An 8819-nucleotide genomic window follows, 5' to 3' on the forward strand; every position below is an offset into this window, starting at 1 on the left:
TTTGAGGGAAAGAAAACAAACGGTCTAATTTAGTTACAGTAATGACTCCTTTTGGATTGTTGGCCACAGCTGAGTCTGGGCTGCTGAAGTTTGTACTGGTGAGCACGGAGATGATTTTTATTGTAATATGAATCCTTTTAATCCTTTAAATGTATAGATACACACAGCCCTGCTTAATTACAGCTAGGGAAGAACAAGGCCCTGAAAGTAAAAGGTCATTAAAGTTTACAACCTCTGACAGTGCTCCTGGAGAAATTGTTACAGCTGTAAAGCTGGTGACCAAAGATGACCTGGATCAAAAAGGCTTCTTCTGTAGAAAAGAGAAATTGCAACTACTGGGCTCATCAGAGCTGCCTTTAATTATCCATTAATGTCACCCAGGCTCTCGTTAGCTCCTTCAAAGGAAAAGGAGAGAGTTTTGTCCAGAGTTTTGTTTTGCATGATAGCTGGGAAGAGACCTGGAGCTGTTAAATGGGGAAGGGAGTGAAAAACAACGAAAAATAAGGATTCTTCATTCGCACCGTGGCAGAGGTGGAGTGTCCTGGGCACGGGGACAAGGAGGGGCTGGAGCACCGAGCTCAGGTCCCGGGGGCTGGAGGAACCTGGGACAGTGGAGGAACCTGGGACAGTGGAGGAACCTGGGACAGTGGAGGAACCTGGGACAGTGGAGGGGCCCTGCCCGGGCACTGGATGGGCTTTCAGTCCTCCCAAGCCCCAGCAGCCTGATTTTCTGATTGCTGACCTCCCCTGAACTTCACCTTTGCTCTTCCTGCAGAAATCCCTTTCCTCCCTGGGGTGGCCCTGCTTTGGTCTGAAAAAGATGAAGCGGCTGCAAATAAGACAAAACTCGGGGAGAAGTGGCAGAGGCAGGGCACTGTGTCACTGACTGACAACACTGAGAGCAGAAATTTTGTTTCTCCTTCTCTTCTCTGCTGGATTTATTTGTTTGTGGTTTAGTCTGAGCTCTCCTTGCGTGCCTGTGAAATGCCTAGCAAGCTTCCAGGGCTGCATAAATAAATAATAACTATTTAGAATCTTCTAAAAGATACATAAGTGTATTTCTTTTCATAGACCTAAAGCTAATGGAAACCTCTGAGTTTTTATTTCAATGACAAAGCAGCCCTGGAGCAGCTGCGTGGGACTCGAATGGAATCAGCTGCAAATGTTAGACACTATTTCCTTTAAAGAATTAGAATTTATGCTGATTTATAGATATTTAAAGGAAAATAAATCCCTGTAGATTTTTTTTTTATTTATTCCAAAAGGGGACGTGTGATGATGGCTTCCACTGCTGCAGGACAATGTTACAGCAGGCTCCTAGAAGTTCTGCTGTCACACAGCTGGGGAAAGGAGGGAGATTTTACAACAACCTGTTGACTTCTGTGCCCGAGGAGTCCTCAGTGAAACCCAGCACTAAGTGGGGAAGGACAGGAGAAATCCTGCACAATTCCCTGCAAAAGCATCTCCCTGTGCAGGGCATCCTGCAGACACAACGTTGGTGGATGGCTTTTGCTCTGGAAAGCTTTAAACCATCCAGATAAATACTAAACTCTGGAAAAGGCATTTTTTCTGTTGAAGAAATATCAGGAAGGATCTGGCAGAGTTGTTATTTCTGAAGGGAAAAGCTTTTATTCTCGAGGATAAACGATTCCTTTGGGGCATCATTCCTGCTCTGCCTCTCAGGGCCCACAGGCTGCTCCCAGGGTGCCAGCACTGAGAGCCAAAGCCAAGCAGAGCTCCCAATTGCAGGGAAATCTGACTAAATGGGCACCTGAACCTCCCTGGAAAAGGTTTCAACATCTGTGGGTGAAGAGGATTGCCAGGAAGGAGGATGGGGCACAAATGTCTGATGGGGAGGAGAAAAAGCCACCAAGAGCTGATTTGCTTTTCCAGGGTCATCCCAAAAGGATGCCAGAACCTGCCCTGTAGAATCTAAACACACCCAAGTGTTACAGCCTTAAAAGGGGAGGATAAATAAATAAATACAGAGTATTTGATTGAAATCTGTCTTGCTCACGCCTTGGCAAACACAGGCGTCGTCCCAAACTGGACTTGCAAGTTCAGGGTCCCAGGAAGCAGCCGTGGCAGAGGAGTGAATCCTGCTTTTCCTGCCAGCTCCCCTGCACGTGGATGTTCCAGGCAATCCAGCCACAATTGCTTTTAGATCACACTCCATCCCACAGTAAGTGGCAAATCATCGCTGCTTCCTCTGACACTCAGTGTAATAACATTAACCATGATGAATTTCCCTTTACTGTTCCTGTGGCCTCCATACATTATCCCAGCTGAATTCCATTGCAATGGAGCACTAATTAATGTCTGCTGCTTATCAGGGGGTGCCCACTTCTCCCTTCCATCCCGCTCTGATTCTTGGGGAATTACACACGGGAATGCTGCAGGAACTCCCACTGGTGCCAGGGAATCTCCATAGGGTCAAAAAGTCAAATTTTGGTTCTGGTGCCATACTTATATCAAAACAAGACAATTTTTTTCCAAACTTAGCAGTAAAACGAGGTTTGTCGAGGAGCTGAGACCATTTTCAAGTGTGGTTCTGTGAAGAATTTCCTTGTTAGCTCTCCAGAACCTTCCCAGTTCAGTTTCGTGCACTCCTTAGCAACACTGGGCCTACAGAGTGGGGTTAAAAAGCCACAAACGCCCAGTTCTGGCTGAAACGAAACCCAAGGGTCAGCTCCAGCATTTCCAGGCTCACTTTGGAGGCTGTGACCCCCCAAAAACGCAGCAGAGCTCAGCTGAGCCTCTGGCTTTGCAGGGTCTCGGTGCCAGGGGAGGCGATTCCAAAGCACCCGGAGGATTCCCTTCCCTGGGTGGTGGAATCAGCGCGTCCGAAGCAGAGCTGGCTGAGGATTCCCTTCCCTGGGCGGTGGAATCAGCACGTCCGAAGCAGAGCTGGCTGAGGATTCCCTTCCCTGGGCGGTGGAATCAGCACGTCCGAAGCAGAGCTGGCTGAGGATTCCCTTCCCTGGGCGGTGGAATCAGCGCGTCCGAAGCAGAGCTGGCTGAGGATTCCCTTCCCTGCGCGGTGGAATCAGCGCATCCGAAGCAGAGCTGGCTGAGCATCCCCCCAGCTCGGAGGGATGCAGGAATCCCCGGCTCCCGCAGGATGCAGGATGCTGCTGCAGCTTCATTTGCGGGTTTAATTAGTCCCTGCTCCTCGGAGCCGTGCTGCCACAAGATGTCATCCTTCCGACAGCTCTGCGTGCCGCAGCCCGGGCCGGGGCCGCCCGGGGCACCCCGGGGACCCCGGGAGCAAATTCCCTTTCTGCCGGTGCCCGACCCCCGCCAGCCTCGGCTCGGCTGGGACGGGCTTTCTCTGCGAGAAACAAACCCATTCCTGGCAGCGAGAGTTCCACCCTGCCAACGACTCTAATAAGCATAATTTAAACCTGTGGTTTTCTTTTTACGGCAGCTTCATATTCGGTGTTTTATATTCCAATTTTCCACCTTTTAGTCGTGCTTCTTCCTCATTCTGCTACGGAGCTCTATCACAAATGGGAGGGCAATTACCAGGCGAGCATGTAGTTCTTTAATTGAAACACTTAGAGGTGTACACTTAAAAACTATAAAGACTTTTATGGAATGGCAGTGCCTTAATAGGCTCCCGTGTATGTACATTGTAATGTAATTCCGTACCCTGTGAGCATTGCTGGGGGAAGCTGTTAATTTATGGTTCCCAGGAGCAATAAAGCAATAACAGTAATCGAGAGGTGCAATATTCCCTGCTTAGGGGGCATTTATGGGTGGGTATTAAAACTATAAATACATCAACACGCCGCAAAACCGAGCGTAGAAAATGAAAGATAAGCTCTTCCTCCCTTTCAAATGGGGGTTTTCCAGCAGCCTGATGAACTTATGGTTGCTATCAAGTACCAGAGCTCAGCAGGGACTGGGGAGGAGCAAGGTGACCAAGTGACCCCTCCCTGTCCCCAGGTGTCCTCAGTGTCCCCGGTGTCCCCAATGTCCCCAGTGTCCCCAGTGTTCCCAATGTCCCCAATGTCCCCAGTTTCCCCAATGTCCCCAGTTTCCCCAATGTCCCCAGTGTCCCCATGTCCCCAAGTGTCCCCATGTGTCCCCAGTGTCCCCAGTGTCCCCAGTGTTCCCAATGTCCCCAATGTCCCCAATGTCCCCAGGTGTCCCCAATGTCCCCAATGTCCCCAGGTGTCCCCAATGTCCCCAGTGTCCCCAATGTCCCCAGTGTCCCCAGTGTCCCCAGTGTCCCCAGTGTCCCCAGTGTCCCCAGTGTCCTTAGTGTCCCCAATGTCCCCAGTGTCCCCAGTGTCCCCAGGTGTCCCCAATGTCCCCAGGTGTCCCCAGTGTCCCCGGTGTCCCCAGTGTCCCCAGTGTCCCCTCAGCAGCTGGCGTGCAGAGCCATTCCTGGGACGCAGCTTGACAGGCTGGGTACAAGCAGCTGATTTGCAGCGAGCTGCAGGAGCAGGGGTGACAGGGAGGGATAATTACCTTGTCTGCAGCAGGCTCCGGGCAGGCACGCTGACATTTCACAAACCCAAACGCCTTTGTTGTGTTGTGATTGGGAAAAGAATGGAGGGCAGAGCCCCTGACACTGCAGACTGCCAGCAGCTCCTCGGGAGGGCTGGCAGAGCCCCTGGCCCGCCAGGAAGGAGCTGCTGCTGCTGGAAATGCTCTGCCCTGGAGCCCAGCTCAGCACAGCAGCTGGGAGTGGGCTGGGGGCCAGAGCCGAGGTTTTAATCCGGGCACTGCACGAGTTCCTCTGGATTCCTCTGCTCGGCCCGTGCCAGTGCTGAATTCCCATGGAGTGTGTGCCAGGCTGTCCCTGGCTGTGCCAGGAGCGCCCCGTGCTCTGCTCAGGTGTGCCCTGCTCAGCCTGGCCGGCAGGTGCAGAGCCTCGTGCTGCTGGGACTGTGACCTCGCAGGCAGGGCTGCTGTGTCTGCAGGGAAAGGTCAGGTACTCACCTCCACCTCCCACAGTCCTGGAAAGGTTGGCTTGGAAAGGACCTTAAATCCCAGCTCATCCCACCCCTGCCGTGGGCACGGACACCTGGCACCATCCCACGCTGCTCCGAGCCTCCTCCAACCTCTTTTCTGCCTCATCCCTGGAAAACGAGCTTAAAATGAAGTGTTTGTTTCAAGTAAAGGTTCTGTGAGTACAGACTGGTTTTAATATTCCAACAGAGCTTTGAGACCTTCTAGAACACACTTGTTTCCGTCAGCAGCTTTTCCCTTTTCCCTTTTCCCTTTTCCCTTTTCCCTTTTCCCTTTTCCCTTTTCCCTGTTCCCTTTTCCCTTTTCCCCGTTCCCTGTTCCCTTTTCCCTTTTCCCTTTTCCCTGTTCCCTTTTCCCTTTTCCCTTTTCCCTTTTCCCTGTTCCCTTTTCCCTTTTCCCTTTTCCCTGTTCCCTTTTCCCTTTTCCCTTTTCCCTTTTCCCTGTTCCCTTTTCCCTTTTCCCTTTTCCCTTTTCCCTGTTCCCTTTTCCCTTTTCCCTTTTCCCTTTTCCCTGTTCCCTTTTCCCTTTTCCCTGTTCCCTTTTCCCTTTTCCCTTTTCCCTTTTCCCTTTTCCCTGTTCCATTTTCCCTTTTCCCTTTTCCCTTTTCCCTGTTCCCTTTTCCCTTTTCCCTTTTCCCTGTTCCCTTTTCCCTTTTCCCCATTCCCTGTTCCCTTTTCCCTTTTCCCTGTTCCCTTTTCCCTTTTCCCTTTTCCCTTTTCCCTTTTCCCTTTTCCCTGTTCCCTTTTCCCTTTTCCCTTTTCCCTGTTCCCTTTTCCCTTTTCCCCATTCCCTGTTCCCTTTTCCCTTTTCCCTGTTCCCTTTTCCCTTTTCCCTTTTCCCTGTTCCCTTTTCCCTTTTCCCTTTTCCCTTTTCCCTTTTCCCTTTTCCCTTTTCCCTGTTCCCTTTTCCCTTTTCCCTTTTCCCTTTTCCCTGTTCCCTTTTCCCTTTTCCCTTTTCCCTTTTCCCTTTTCCCTGTTCCCTTTTCCCTTTTCCCTGTTCCCTTTTCCCTGTTCCCCATTCCCTTTTCCCCGTTCCTGGCGAAGGCTGCCAGCTCTCCGTGCCCTCTCAGCTGAGGTGCCCCAGGAGCACAGAGCTCAGGAGGAGCCGGGAGCTGCAGCACAGACAGCTCCCAAGGAAAGCAGCCACGTCAATAAATGCCCAGCAAACCTGCCTCGCTGGCTGCAATCTCCTCGCAGCGCTGCTGCTCCCTCCGTGCCTTCAGGAGCACATCCAGGAGCTGCTGCCCCGCTCCGGCACAGGCTGGCATGGAGGCCGTGCCCAGGCAGAGCCAGGTTTCACCAGGAGCCAGCTGCCTGGCACCAGCCCTGCCAGCTCAGCAGCTCCGGCTGCTCTCCCCGAGGGCTCCGTTCACCTCCTCTCCGAGAGAGACAGGGGGAGAAAATTCCATCTGTTACAGCTCAGAGCGAGAAGGCTCCGGCGCTGCGTGGGCACACGGCTGCATAGCTAATTTCTGGTTTTAGGAAGCACTTGGGGAGCGTTCATTCTCCTTTTATTGTTGTTCTCTCCTCACAAGCGACTGTATTTCACCTCCTCTGGGATGCCCAGCCAGGATTTCTGAGCTGAGCGATGCCAGGGAGGTGTTTGGGACCACAAATCCATCCTGGAAGATCTGTCCTGAGGTGTGGGGGGACACCTGCTTCCCCACCTCCCTGACAGGAGGATGCAGCCAGCAGGGACCAGGTTCTGAAGAGCCTTTGAGGGAATCCTGGGGGCGTCCAGTGAGGAAAAAATCCTAAATTCGGTTTACAAAGAGGACATTTTACAGGATTCCTCACAAAAAAGGGTTTGGGCCAAATGCCTTCCATCTCTCCGCTGCTGGCTTTGTTTCTCCGGGTATAGTCAGACCTCAGATTGAATAGCAAGTGGTTCTGCTTTATTTGTTTTTATTGCTGCCAAAAGGGAAAAAAAAATAAGTCAGAGTAAACAGTGGGATGTTTGCAACCTCCTCACATTAGGCAGATTGAATCAACTGGCTCGAAGTTGATTGTTTTCCTTCAGATCAGTCATTGCGTTTGTATTTATTTGATTTTATGGATGTAGAACTGGGACTTTTGTTTTGTCTTGGGTTTTTTGGTGGAGTGTTTTGTTGTTTTTGGTTTTTTTTTTTTTTTTGCAATCATGACTTGTGGTGAAGGAAATGGGAGCAGGGACAGCTCCAGCTCCCATCCCTGTGGGACACAGCTCCAGCTCCATCCCTATGGACACAGCTCCAATTCCCATCCCTGCCCAGCCCCGCAGGGTGTGCAGGATGCCGAGCCTGGCACAGCAGCGGGCAGGGATGCAGGAGCTGCTCGGAGGGATGCAGGAGCTGCTCCGAGGGATGCTGGAGCTGCTCGGAGGGATGCAGGAGCTGCTCCGAGGGATGCAGGAGCTGCTCCGAGGGATGCAGGAGCTGCTCGGAGGGATGCAGGAGCTGCTCCGAGGGATGCAGGAGCTGCTCGGAGGGATGCAGGAGCTGCTCCGAGGGATGCTGGAGCTGCTCCGAGGGATGCAGGAGCTGCTCGGAGGGATGCAGGAGCTGCTCGGAGGGATGCAGGAGCTGCTCCGAGGGATGCAGGAGCTGCTCGGAGGGATGCAGGAGCTGCTCGGAGGGATGCAGGAGCTGCTTGGAGGGATGCAGGAGCTGCTCCGAGGGATGCAGGAGCTGCTCCGAGGGATGCAGGAGCTGCTCGGAGGGATGCAGGAGCTGCTCCGAGGGATGCGGAGCCACCGTGACCAGCAGCACCGAGGCTGATCCTCTCTCTGCCGGAATTCCCAGGGGATTCCCTGCCTGGGGAGCAGGAAGGGCTGCGGGGCCGTGGCGAGGGGCAGGAGCAGGGCTGGGAGCTCCAGGGATGGGAATTCCCTCCTCTCTCCCCACTTCCACTGCCCAGGACTCCATCCGCGCCCGCATGGCAAAAGCAATTCCCGGGGGACTTTGGCCCTGTCCACCCTCGGTTCCCCACCCCGAGGGCTTTTCCCTCTCTGGAATTCCCCTGGAATTCCTAAACGCTGCCTAGAGAGCAGGACTGCCTCTCTCCATCAGCGTGCACAGCCAGGGCTCCCCTGAGTTACATTTTTTGTCCCTTTTTCCCTTCCCTGGCAGAATTGTTGCAGCTCTCAGAGCACAGGGGAGGGAAGCAGCACCCACGAATTCCCGAATATCCCTGGTGCCGTCTCAGGGACTTGCAGCTCCAAAATCCCACTTTTTCCTCCCCGCTTTTCTTAGAAGGCAAAAGAAGTTCGAGTCGTGAGCAGGGGAGGAGTAAAAAAAGTGAATGTGGGGGTTTTTCATGCCTCACAAATGCAAACAGGTTGTGGTTATTCCCTGTATGCAAGGGCATAGGAAGTGCAAGAACACTCATTAATTATGTATAATGCTCGCGGTTCAGTTGCCAAAAAATCGTATTTTTGGATATTGTTCACCAGAATATGACTTTAACCTACTGTCACCATTCTTTTGCGCGTTGTGGTGTTTTAATGAACATATGGCACCGCATTAGCTCATGCCAGCCCCTGATTTGCTAACCAAGTTGGCTTCCCAGTCGCTGCAGTGGGCATTGTGTGCACCACAAACCCGCTGAATATTGAAATGTTCAGGGGAGGGCCAGTGGAGCTGCTCGTCCTTTGCAGACCCGGCTGGAGGGACCATTCCCACCCCAGCCTTCAATTAAATCCATCTGCAGCTCCTGGTGCCCCCCAGCCCATTCCCAGCTCCCAGCAAGGAGAAAATCTGTTGGTCTCTGAAATGTCTTCAGACATCACAGCTCCACGTGAGCATCTTCAAAGGATCTGCCTTTTCCCCCCTGCCACAGAACATTGTTTGAAAGCTGATCTCA

The 8819-nt window shown here is 52.5% G+C and overlaps 1 long non-coding RNA gene across 1 annotated transcript; it reads right to left on the reverse strand.

Moving 5' to 3' along the window:
• Positions 1 to 335: 335 nt before the first annotated feature.
• Positions 336 to 7330, reverse strand: LOC146765240 (uncharacterized). The gene is made up of 2 exons (XR_014950131.1): positions 6148 to 7330; positions 336 to 5090 (listed from the first exon to the last, which is right to left on the reverse strand). It is a non-coding gene; the product is annotated as an uncharacterized LOC146765240 (long non-coding RNA).
• Between the last annotated feature and the right edge of the window lie 1489 nt (positions 7331 to 8819).

Source organism: Lonchura striata, chromosome 26 (genome assembly GCF_050655825.1).
Source record: "Lonchura striata isolate lonStrDom1 chromosome 26, ASM5065582v1, whole genome shotgun sequence".
NCBI classification, from domain to species: Eukaryota; Metazoa; Chordata; class Aves; order Passeriformes; family Estrildidae; genus Lonchura; species Lonchura striata.